We start from the raw sequence: 12,060 nt of genomic DNA on the forward strand, positions 1-12,060 counted from the left end.
AATAATAATAATATTATTATTAGTTATTATTATTATTATTATTATTATTATTATTATTATTATTATTTTAATTATTATTTGAAATTTTAACTTCGACTTAAGGCGATTTAAAGTCACTTAAGGCGACTTAAGGCGACTTTAGGCGACTTAATTTTGTTTGCCGTGTTCTAGTTCTATTACGCGGCTTTGCTGCCTTAAATCAAATCTTCGTTTGGCCCATTAACGACGTTGCACCTTTAGTTCGCCTCTTGGGATAGTCTTTATGAAGTCAAGAGCTGCAACCACAAGTAAAAATCAGACTTTTCCGAAATGGCAGCCTACTACTTGAAGTAACTCGTCGGTTGTGTCCGCCCCTATGGAAGCGAGCACCCGTTGTTTTTGCGAAATCGTAACCTGTCACAAAATGACATCACTAAAAGGGCGTTTGAAACTTTATACTAGAAGGGTGCAAAGATGGACGACCATAGCCTGTAAATTGTAAGCAGAAGTCATGGGTTCGTGTACATTCCAAAGGCCAATTTCCAACTCAGACGAAATCGACAGACCTAATAGGCTACCTGTATCCAATTCAAACCTTTTTGGGAATAAAAAGGTTTGTTCCAGGTATTTCGATATCATTTAAATATGAATGCTACATACAATACACAAAAAACCCTAATGCAAGGATATTTGAATTGGGTACAACATTGAGTTAGCCGATTAGGTCTATTAAGCTTGTTCCTTAAACTCAAGCCGAGATGAGATGCTCTAAAACGCATCATCTTTTGATTTGTCTAAGGAAAGTATGTGGCCTCATTAATGCATTCCAATTGACGACGACGATAGCCTGTAAATTGTGAACAGAGTTTGGTTATTATTAAAGAAAGGTTCCGCTGAGAAAATGGAGTGTGAAATGCTAGCTTTGAGATAAGAAGTCATGGGTTCGTGTACGTTCCAAGGACAATTTCTAACTCAGTGTAATCGATTAGGGTCTCGTTCGAATTGACCCTCATTTCCGGAATAAGAATACGTGGAGTAATGATTAAACGTTATGTTTGGCGCGTTTCAAAGCAGCGAATAATAAAAATAGGTTTAAAATAGCATTTTAGCAGATGGTTGACCATTTTAATGTGAATCTCCGTAAAAGGAAGGATTTCTAACTTATATTCCTATTCCGGAATACGGTCAATCGAACGCAGCCTACTTTTCTCCTCGAAAGATGAAGCCGAAATGAGATGCTGTAACATGCATCATCTTTTGATTTGTCTAGTGGCGAACGCTGCGACCTCATTAATTGCGTTCCCCTCAACGTGATTATGCACAACCACGTACAAAGATGCTTTTCATGGACTTCGAAATTTCAACAACCCACCTGAACCTCAATAAAACGTAAGGCACCGATGGGTGTTGAACCCCTGACCAACTGAGCTACGGTACCTTGCACGTAACGTACACAACTGCCACTGAAGTTAAGCCTTGGGATTGGATCACGTCCTTTCCTAAACTTGAAAAGAACTGTGGCTCTCAAAGAACCATCTTGTCATTTCGATCAAATAAAGGAAGCTTAACGAAATATATTTCACCGCTCACCAGTAACATCAAGTCGCTTTGAATAGTCAGTAAGTTTGCCTCCGTGGCCTAATGGATAAGTCGTCGGCCTCCGACTGCAAAAGGAAAGCCGAAGATTGCGGGTTCAGATGTCCCGTCCGGATGTGTTTGGACTCACTCTTTCGCCACAAGGTGCACACCTTTGAAAAAAAAGACTCTCCCTTGTTTCTTCCCAAATGGCGAGATTGAGAACGCCACCAAGTCAAAATTCGCCAAAGCGGAGCACCCTTCGTTCGCCAAACTCGGACACCACCACTTCCCAGCATTGCTTCAAGATCCGTAGTAACCACAGTCTCGGTCATAAATTCTATGAAACTGGATGCCACGTATCAGTTCACCGATTCCCCCCCTTTTCAAAGTTGTAGACAAGAGTAATGACCTTTTCCACGAATTCTCAAAGTTATTGCGCGATCGTCATTGAAAAGGGGGAAAAGGTTGCATTATGGGTTGAGGTCACCATCTTTTTGGCTGGGTTGAAACAGAATGGTACCCAATCCGCAGCTGTCTTTCTAACAGGTCAGCCGTGAAAGTACATCCATGTCGCCATGCTGATCTTCCTTCAAATACAAGTAATCTGAGAACACCTGCAAAACTCTGCTTCGGCAAACTGATCAAAGCTTTTGGTGAGCGATAAAATGAATTTGGTCATTCATTTTAAACGTTGAGTGCGAGATGACGATGATAATCCTCAGGATTTGATCAACCTTTTTCATAACCTCGAGTACACCTAATCGGCTAACTCATGTTGAACTCAATTTAAATCTCTCGGGATTAAGATTCTTTGTGATGATATGGAAATACCTGGAGCAAACACTCAATTAGGCGATTGAGTCTATAGCACTGTAGTGTCATACTTGAGAAAGTGAGAAACTATGGTAACATATTGATTTAGAGAAATTGTATGGTAATATAGTCGAGAAAGTAGCTGTGCCTGTCTGTGTTCAAAGGAAGCTTTGACAATTGACATTAAAGCCGACACCAGAGTCGTTAAAATAAGCTTGCTCCCGGCGGGGATCGAACCCGCGACCTTCGCATTACTCCAGCACCTTAAGTGGCCGTTGCCAATACTGCTTATAAGTACGACGCTCTAACCTACTGTGCTACGGAGCTATGACATTTGTACTCGGAGTGGATTGTCCCCCACGAACCACCAGGTGGCTTCCCGATGACCTTTCAATTGTCTTTCGAGTGTCCTTTCCCACGACACCCATAATAATAATAATAATACTAATAATATAATAATAATATATAAATGTTCGGCAGTATCTCAGTAGATCAAGCCCGAAATGCCCGTATTTGAAGAACCGACACAGGTGGATATGCCTCACTGAGCCCAGGCATACCCGTCTCATATTCTTATTTAACGTTCCGCCAACACTGTTGAAGGAAGAAGCCCGGCTAGCTCAGTCGGTAGAGCATGAGACTCTTAATCTCAGGGTCGTGGGTTCGAGCCCCACGTTGGGCGGTGCATCTCTATTGCTGGCTTACTAAACGCTCTTGTGTTCTTTTTGTATAAGTATCGGACGTTAGAACATCGACTTCAAATGCAAAAGTTAGAGCTGAAACTGAGCTAAAGCAACAGAAGTAATAACACTTGCGGTGCCAAACACAATTTCCACAAGTAATCGGATTTTGATGAATTTGACATGCAAGTTGGACAGCGGTTTAAGGGTCCTTTCTTTTGTTTGCCGTGGTCTTGTTCTATTACGCGGCTTGTTCTATTACGCGCCTTAATCAAATCTTCGTTTGGCCCATTAACGACGTTGCACCTTTAGTTCGCCTCTGGGATAGTCTTTATGAAGTCAAGAGTTGCAACCACAAGTAAAAATCAGACTTTTCCGAAATGGCAGCCTACTACTTGAAGTAACTCGTCGGTTGTGTCCGCCTATGGAAGCGAGCAAGCAACCCGTTTGTTTTGCGAATCGTAACCTGTCACAAAATGACATCACTAAAGGGCGTTTGAAACTTTATATTAGAAGGGTGCAAAGATGGACGACCATAGCCTGTAAATTGTAAGCGAACTTGGTTAAGATAGGTTCAGCTCTGTCTGACGATGAAGTGTGAAATGCTAGCTTTAAGATGAGAAGTCTGGGTTCGTGTACATTCCAAGGCCAATTTCCAACTCAGACGAAATCGACAGACCTAATAGGCTACCTGTATCCAATTCAAACCCTTTTGGGAATAAAAAGGTTTGTTCCAGGTATTTCCATATCATTTAACTATGAATGCTACATACAATACACAAAAAATCCTAATGCAGGGATATTTGAATTGGGTACAACATGAGTTAGCCGATTAGGTCTATTAAGCTTGTTCCTCAAAGCTCAAGCCGAGATGAAATGCTCTAAAACGCATCATCTTTTGATTTGTCTAAGGAAAAGTATGTGGCCCTCATTAATGCATTCCAATTGACGACGACGATAGCCTGTACATTGTGAACAGAGTTTGGTTATTATTAAAGAAAGGTTCCGCTGAGAAAATGGAGTGTGAAATGCTAGCTTTGAGATAAGAAGTCATGGGTTCGTGTACGTTCCAAGGACAATTTCTAACTCGTGTAAATCGATTAGGGTCTCGTTCGATTGACCTCATTCCGGAATAAGAATACGTGGAGTAATGATAAAACGTTATGTTTGTCGCGTTTCAAAGCAGCAAGAATAATAAAAATATGTTTAAAATAGCATTTTAGCAGATGTTTGACAATTTTAATGTGAATCTCCGTAAAAGGAAGGATTTCTAACTTATATTCCGATTCGGAATACGGTCAATCGAACGCATCCTAAGCTTTCTCCTCGAAGATGAAGCCGAAATGAGATGCTGTAACATGCATCATCTTTTGATTTGTCTAGTGAGAACGATGCGACCTCATTAATGCGTTCCCCTCAACGTTATTATGCACAACCACGTACAATGATTGTCATGGAAGTCAAATTTCAACAAACCTCACCTGAACATCAATAAACGTAAGGCACCGATGGGAGTTGAACCCATGACCAACTGAGCTACGGTACCTTGCACGTAAACGTACACAAACTGCCACTGAAGTTAAGCCTTGGGATTTGATCAACGTCCTTTCATAAACTTGAAAAGAACTGGGGCTCTCAAAGAACCATCTGTCATTTCGATCAAAGAAAGGAAGCTTAACGAAATATATTTCACCGCTCACCAGTACATCAAGTCGCTTTGAATAGTCAGTAAGTTTGCCTCCTGGCCTAATGGATAAGGCGTCGGCCTCCTTACTGCAAAAGGAAAGCCGAAGATTGCGGGTTCAAGTCCCGTCGGAGGTGTTTGGACTCACTCTTTCGCCACAAGGTGCACACCTTTGAAAGAACTCTCCCTTTTCTTCCCAAATGGCGAGATTGAGAACGCCACCAAGTCAAATTCGCCAAAGCGGAGCACCCTTCGTTCGCCAAACTCGGACACCACCACTTCCCAGCATTGCTTCAAGATCCGTAGTAACCAGCAGTCTCGGTCATAAATTTCTATGAAACTGGATGCCACGTATCAGTTCACCGATTCCCCCTTTTCAAAAGTTGTAGACAAAAGAGTAATGACCTTTTCCACGAATTCTCAAAGTTATTGCGCGATCGTCATTGAAAAGGGGGACAAGGTTGCATTATGGGTTGAGGTCACCATCTTTTTGGCTGGGGTTGAAACAGAATGGTACCCAATCCGAAGCTGTCTTTCTAACAGGTCAGCCGGTGAAAGTACCTCCATGTCGCCATGCTGATCTTCCTTCAAATACAAGTAATAATTGAGAACACCTGCAAAACTCTGCTTCGGCAAACTGATCAAAGCTTTTGGTGAGCGATAAAAATGAATTTGGTCATTCATCTTAAACGTTGAGTGCGAGATTGACGATGATAATCCTCAGGATTTGATCAACCTTTTTTCATAACCTCGAGTACACCTAATCGGCTAACTCAATGTTGAACTCAATTTAAATCTCTCGGGATTAAGATTCTTTGTGATGATATGGAAATACCTGGAGCAAAACACTCAATTAGGCGATTGAGTCTATAGCACTGTAGTGTCATACTTGAGAAAGTGAGAAACTATGGTAACATATTGATTTAGAGAAATTGTATGGTACTATAGTCGAGAAAGTAGCTGTGCCTGTCTGTGTTCAAAGGAAGCTTTGACAATTGACATTAAAGCCGACACCAGAGTCGTTAAAATAAGCTTGCTCCCGGCGGGGATCGAACCCGCGACCTTCGCATTACTCCAGCACCTTAAGTGGCCGTTGCCAATACTGCTTATAAGTACGACGCTCTAACCTACTGTGCTACGGGAGCTATGACATTTGTACTCGGAGTGGATTGTCCCCCACGAACCACCAGGTGGCTTCCCGATGACCCTTCAATTGTCTTTCGAGTGTCCTTTCCCACGACACCCATAATAATAATAATAATAATAATAATAATAATATTAATAAATGTTCGGCAGTATCTCATATGATCAAGCCCGAATGCCCGTATTTGAAGAACCGAACAGGGTGGATATGCCTCACTGAGCCCAGGCATACCCGTCTCATATTGTTATTTAACGTTCCGCCAACACTGGTGAAGGAAGAAGCCCGGCTAGCTCAGTCGGTAAGCATGACTCTTCATCTCAGGTCGTGGGTTCGAGCCCCACGTTGGGCGGTGCATCTCTATTGCTGGCTTACTAAACGCTCTTGTTTCTTTTTGTGTATCTTTTGTTTCGTAGAGTATCAGTATCGGACGTTAGAACATCGACTTCAAATGCAAAAGTTAGAGCTGAAACTGAGCTAAAGCAACAGAAGTAATAACACTTGCGGTGCCAAACACAATTTCCACAAGTAATCGGATTTTGATGAATTTGACATGCAAGTTGGACAGCGTTGAAGGGTCCTTTCTTTTGTTTGCCGTGTTCTTGTTCTATTACGCGGCTTGTTCTATTACGCGCCTTAAATCAAATCTTCGTTGGCCCATTAACGACGTTGCACCTTTAGTTCGCCTCTTGGGATAGTCTTTATGAAGTCAAGAGTTGCAACCACAAGTAAAAATCAGACTTTTCCGAAATGGCAGCCTACTACTTGAAGTAACTCGTCGGTTGTGTCCGCCTCTATGGAAGCGAGCACGCCGTTGTTTTTTGCGAAATCGTAACCTGTCACAAAATGACATCACTAAAAGGGCGTTTTGAAACTTTATATTAGAAGGGTGCAAAGATGGACGACCATAGCCTGTAAATTGTAAGCAGAACTTGGTTAAAGATAGGTTCAGCTCTGTCTGACGATGAAGTGTGAAATGCTAGCTTTAAGATGAGAAGTCATGGGTTCGTGTACATTCCAAGGCCAATTTCCAACTCAGACGAAATCGACAGACCTAATAGGCTACCTGTATCCAATTCAAACCTTTTGGGAATAAAAAGGTTTGTTCCAGGTATTTCCATATCATGTAAATATGATGCTGGATCCAATACACAAAAAATCCTAATGCAGGGATATTTGAATTGGGTACAACATTGCGTAGCCGATTAGGTCTATTAAGCTTGTTCCTCAAAGCTCAAGCCGAGATGAGATGCTCTAAAACGCATCATCTTTTGATTGTCTAAGGAAAAGTATGTGGCCTCATTAATGCATTCCAATTGACGACGACGATAGCCTGTAAATTGTGAACAGAGTTTGGTTATTATTAAGAAAGGTTCCGCTGAGAAAATGGAGTGTGAAATGCTAGCTTTGAGATAAGAAGTCATGGGTTCGTGTACGTTCCAAGGACAATTTCTAACTCAGTGTAAATCGATTAGGGTCTCGTTCGATTGACCTCATTCCGGAATAAGAATACGTGGAGTAATGATAAAACGTTATGTTTGGCGCGTTTCAAAGCAGCAAGAATAATAAAAATATGTTAAAATAGCATTTTAGCAGATGTTTGACAATTTTAATGTGAATCTCCGTAAAAGGAAGGATTTCTAACTTATATTCCTATTCCGGAATACGGTCAATCGAACGCATCCTAATCTTTCCTCCTCGAAGATGAAGCCGAAATGAGATTCTGTAACATGCATCATCTTTTGATTTGTCTAGTGAGAACGATGCGACCTCATTAATGCGTTCCCCTCAACGTGATATGCACAACCACGTACAATGATTGTCATGGAAGTCAAATTTCAACAAACCTCACCTGAACATCAATAAAACGTAAGGGCACCGATTGGAGTTGACCCCATGACCAACTGAGCTACGGTACCTTGCACGTAAACGTACACAAACTGCCACTGCAGTTAAGCCTTGGGATTGATCAACGTCCTTTCATAAACTTGAAAAGAACTGTGGCTCTCAAAGAACCATCTGTCATTTCGATCAAAGAAAGGAAGCTTAACGAAATATATTTCACCGCTCACCAGTACATCAAGTCGCTTTGAATAGTCAGTAAGTTTGCCTCCGTGGCCTAATGGATAAGGCGTCGGCCTCCTACTGCAAAAGGAAAGCCGAAGATTGCGGGTTCAAGTCCCGTCGGAGGTGTTTGGACTCACTCTTTCGCCACAAGGTGCACACCTTTGAAAGAACTCTCCCCTTTTCTTCCCAAATGGCGAGATTGAGAACGCCACCAAGTCAAAATTCGCCAAAGCGGAGCACCCTTCGTTCGCCAAACTCGGACACCCACACTTCCCAGCATTGCTTCAAGATCCGTAGTAACCAGCAGTCTCGGTCATAAATTTCTATGAAACTGGATGCCACGTATCAGTTCACCGATTCCCCCCTTTTCAAAGTTGTAGACAAAAAGAGTAATGACCTTTTCCACGAATTCTCAAAGTTATTGCGCGATCGTCATTGAAAAGGGGGGAAAAGGTTGCATTATGGGTTGAGGTCACCATCTTTTTGGCTGGGGTTGAAACAGAATGGTACCCAATCCGAAGCTGTCTTTCTAACAGGTCAGCCGGTGAAAGTACATCCATGTCGCCATGCTGATCTTCCTTCAAATACAAGTAATAATTGAGAACACCTGCAAAACTCTGCTTCGGCAAACTGATCAAAGCTTTTGGTGAGCGATAAAATGAATTTGGTCATTCATTTTAAACGTTGAGTGCGAGATTGACGATGATAATCCTCAGGATTTGATCAACCTTTTTTCATAACCTCGAGTACACCTAATCGGCTAACTCAATGTTGAACTCAATTTAAATCTCTCGGGATTAAGATTCTTTGTGATGATATGGAAATACCTGGAGCAAAACACTCAATTAGGCGATTGAGTCTATAGCACTGTAGTGTCATACTTGAGAAAGTGAGAAACTATGGTAACATATTGATTTAGAGAAATTGTATGGTAATATAGTCGAGAAAGTAGCTGTGCCTGTCTGTGTTCAAAGGAAGCTTTGACAATTGACATTAAAGCCGACACCAGAGTCGTTAAAATAAGCTTGCTCCCGGCGGGGATCGAACCCGCGACCTTCGCATTACTCCAGCACCTTAAGTGGCCGTTGCCAATACTGCTTATAAGTACGACGCTCTAACCTACTGTGCTACGGGAGCTATGACATTTGTACTCGGAGTGGATTGTCCCCCACGAACCACCAGGTGGCTTCCCGATGACCCTTCAATTGTCTTTCGAGTGTCCTTTCCCACGACACCATAATAATAATAATAATAATAATAATAATAATAATAATAATAATTATAAATGTTCGGCAGTATCTCAGTATGATCAAGCCCGAAATGCCCGTATTTGAAGAACCGAACAGGGTGGATATGCCTCACTGAGCCCAGGCATACCCGTCTCATATTGTTATTTAACGTTCCGCCAACACTGGTGAAGGAAGGAGCCCGGCTAGCTCAGTCGGTAGAGCATGAGACTCTTAATCTCAGGGTCGTGGGTCGAGCCCCACGTTGGGCGGTGCATCTCTATTGCTGGCTTACTAAACGCTCTTGTGTTCTTTTTGTATAAGTATCGTAGGACGTTTCCAGGGACATCGAACATCTTCAAATGCAAAAGTTAGAGCTGAAACTGAGCTAAAGCAACAGAAGTAATAACACTTGCGGTGCCAAACACAATTTCCACAAGTAATCGGATTTTGATGAATTTGACATGCAAGTTGGACAGCGGTTGAAGGGTCCTTTCTTTTGTTTGCCGTGTTCTTGTTCTATTACGCGGCTTGTTCTATTACGCGCCTTAAATCAAATCTTCGTTTGGCCCATTAACGACGTTGCACCTTTAGTTCGCCTCTTGGGATAGTCTTTATGAAGTCAAGAGTTGCAACCACAAGTAAAAATCAGACTTTTCCGAAATGGCAGCCTACTACTTGAAGTAACTCGTCGGTTGTGTCCGCCTCTATGGAAGCGAGCACCCGTTGTTTTTGCGAAATCGTAACCTGTCACAAAATGACATCACTAAAAGGGCGTTTGAAACTTTATATTAGAAGGGTGCAAAGATGGACGACCCATAGCCTGTAAATTGTAAGCAGAACTTGGTTAAAGATAGGTTCAGCTCTGTCTGACGATGAAGTGTGAAATGCTAGCTTTAAGATGAGAAGTCATGGGTTCGTGTACATTCCAAGGCCAATTTCCAACTCAGACGAAATCGACAGACCTAATAGGCTACCTGTATCCAATTCAAACCCTTTTGGGAATAAAAAAGTTTGTTCCAGGTATTTCCATATCATTTAAATATGAATGCTACATACAATACACAAAAAATCCTAATGCAGGGATATTTGAATTGGGTACAACATTGAGTTAGCCGATTAGGTCTATTAAGCTTGTTCCTCAAAGCTCAAGCCGAGATGAGATGCTCTAAAACGCATCATCTTTTGATTTGTCTAGGGAAAAGTATGTGGCCTCATTAATGCATTCCAATTGACGACGACGATAGCCTGTAAATTGTGAACAGAGTTTGGTATTATTAAAGAAAGGTTCCGCTGAGAAAATGGAGTGTGAAATGCTAGCTTTGAGATAAGAAGTCATGGGTTCGTGTACGTTCCAAGGACAATTTCTAACTCAGTGTAAATCGATTAGGGTCTCGTTCGATTGACCTCATTCCGGAATAAGAATACGTGGAGTAATGATTAAAACGTTATGTTTGGCGCGTTTCAAAGCAGCAAGAATAATAAAAATATGTTTAAAATAGCATTTTAGCAGATGTTTGACAATTTTAATGTGAATCTCCGTAAAAGGAGGATTTCTAACTTATATTCCTATTCCGGAATACGGTCAATCGAACGCATCCTAAGCTTTCTCCTCGAAGATGAAGCCGAAATGAGATGCTGTAACATGCATCATCTTTTGATTTGTCTAGTGAGAACGATGCGACCTCATTAATGCGTTCCCCTCAACGTGATTATGCACAACCACGTACAATGATTGTCATGGAAGTCAAATTTCAACAAACCTCACCTGAACATCAATAAAACGTAAGGCACCGATGGGAGTTGAACCCATGACCAACTGAGCTACGGTACCTTGCACGTAAACGTACACAAACTGCCACTGAAGTTAAGCCTTGGGATTTGATCAACGTCCTTTCATAAACTGAAAAGAACTGTGGCTCTCAAAGAACCATCTGTCATTTCGATCAAAGAAAGGAAGCTTAACGAAATATATTTTCACCGCTCACCAGTACATCAAGTCGCTTTGAATAGTCAGTAAGTTTGCCTCCGTGGCCTAATGGATAAGGCGTCGGCCTCCTACTGCAAAAGGAAAGCCGAAGATTGCGGGTTCAAGTCCCGTCGGAGGTGTTTGGACTCACTCTTTCGCCACAAGTGCACACCTTTGAAAGAACTCTCCCTTTTCTTCCCAAATGGCGAGATTGAGAACGCCACCAAGTCAAAATTCGCCAAAGCGGAGCACCCTTCGTTCGCCAAACTCGGACACCACCACTTCCCAGCATTGCTTCAAGATCCGTAGTAACCAGCAGTCTCGGTCATAAATTTCTATGAAACTGGATGCCACGTATCAGTTCACCGATTCCCCCCTTTTCAAAGTTGTAGACAAAAAGAGTAATGACCTTTTCCACGAATTCTCAAAGTTATTGCGCGATCGTCATTGAAAAGGGGGGAAAAGGTTGCATTATGGTTGAGGTCACCATCTTTTTGGCTGGGGTTGAAACAGAATGGTACCCAATCCGAAGCTGTCTTTCTAACAGGTCAGCCGGTGAAAGTACATCCATGTCGCCATGCTGATCTTCCTTCAAATACAAGTAATAATTGAGAACACCTGCAAAACTCTGCTTCGGCAAACTGATCAAAGCTTTTGGTGAGCGATAAAATGAATTTGGTCATTCATTTTAAACGTTGAGTGCGAGATTGACGATGATAATCCTCAGGATTTGATCAACCTTTTTTCATAACCTCGAGTACACCTAATCGGCTAACTCAATGTTGAACTCAATTTAAATCTCTCGGGATTAAGATTCTTTGTGATGATATGGAAATACCTGGAGCAAACACTCAATTAGGCGATTGAGTCTATAGCACTGTAGTGTCATACTTGAGAAAGTGAGAAACTATGGTAACATATTG

The 12,060-nt window shown here is 41.9% G+C and overlaps 7 non-coding genes across 7 annotated transcripts; 4 read left to right on the top strand and 3 right to left on the bottom strand.

Annotated features, from left to right (window-relative positions):
* Positions 1 to 2,586: 2,586 nt before the first annotated feature.
* Trnai-uau (transfer RNA isoleucine (anticodon UAU)) lies at positions 2,587 to 2,696 on the bottom strand. Its single transcript has 2 exons — positions 2,660 to 2,696; positions 2,587 to 2,622 (listed from the first exon to the last, which is right to left on the bottom strand). It is a non-coding gene; the product is annotated as a tRNA-Ile (tRNA).
* A 283-nt stretch (positions 2,697 to 2,979) lies between these two features.
* Trnak-cuu (transfer RNA lysine (anticodon CUU)) lies at positions 2,980 to 3,052 on the top strand. The gene has a single exon. It is a non-coding gene; the product is annotated as a tRNA-Lys (tRNA).
* A 2,716-nt stretch (positions 3,053 to 5,768) lies between these two features.
* Trnai-uau (transfer RNA isoleucine (anticodon UAU)) lies at positions 5,769 to 5,879 on the bottom strand. Its single transcript has 2 exons — positions 5,842 to 5,879; positions 5,769 to 5,804 (listed from the first exon to the last, which is right to left on the bottom strand). It is a non-coding gene; the product is annotated as a tRNA-Ile (tRNA).
* A 2,104-nt stretch (positions 5,880 to 7,983) lies between these two features.
* Trnar-ccu (transfer RNA arginine (anticodon CCU)) lies at positions 7,984 to 8,068 on the top strand. Its single transcript is given in 2 exon segments — positions 7,984 to 8,020; positions 8,033 to 8,068. It is a non-coding gene; the product is annotated as a tRNA-Arg (tRNA).
* A 900-nt stretch (positions 8,069 to 8,968) lies between these two features.
* Positions 8,969 to 9,079, bottom strand: Trnai-uau (transfer RNA isoleucine (anticodon UAU)). Its single transcript has 2 exons — positions 9,042 to 9,079; positions 8,969 to 9,004 (listed from the first exon to the last, which is right to left on the bottom strand). It is a non-coding gene; the product is annotated as a tRNA-Ile (tRNA).
* A 289-nt stretch (positions 9,080 to 9,368) lies between these two features.
* Trnak-cuu (transfer RNA lysine (anticodon CUU)) lies at positions 9,369 to 9,440 on the top strand. The gene has a single exon. It is a non-coding gene; the product is annotated as a tRNA-Lys (tRNA).
* A 1,752-nt stretch (positions 9,441 to 11,192) lies between these two features.
* Trnar-ccu (transfer RNA arginine (anticodon CCU)) lies at positions 11,193 to 11,277 on the top strand. Its single transcript is given in 2 exon segments — positions 11,193 to 11,229; positions 11,242 to 11,277. It is a non-coding gene; the product is annotated as a tRNA-Arg (tRNA).
* The last annotated feature ends 783 nt before the right edge of the window (positions 11,278 to 12,060 follow it).

The sequence above is a fragment of the Montipora foliosa genome, chromosome 4 (genome assembly GCF_036669935.1).
Source record: "Montipora foliosa isolate CH-2021 chromosome 4, ASM3666993v2, whole genome shotgun sequence".
Lineage (NCBI taxonomy): Eukaryota > Metazoa > Cnidaria > Anthozoa > Scleractinia > Acroporidae > Montipora > Montipora foliosa.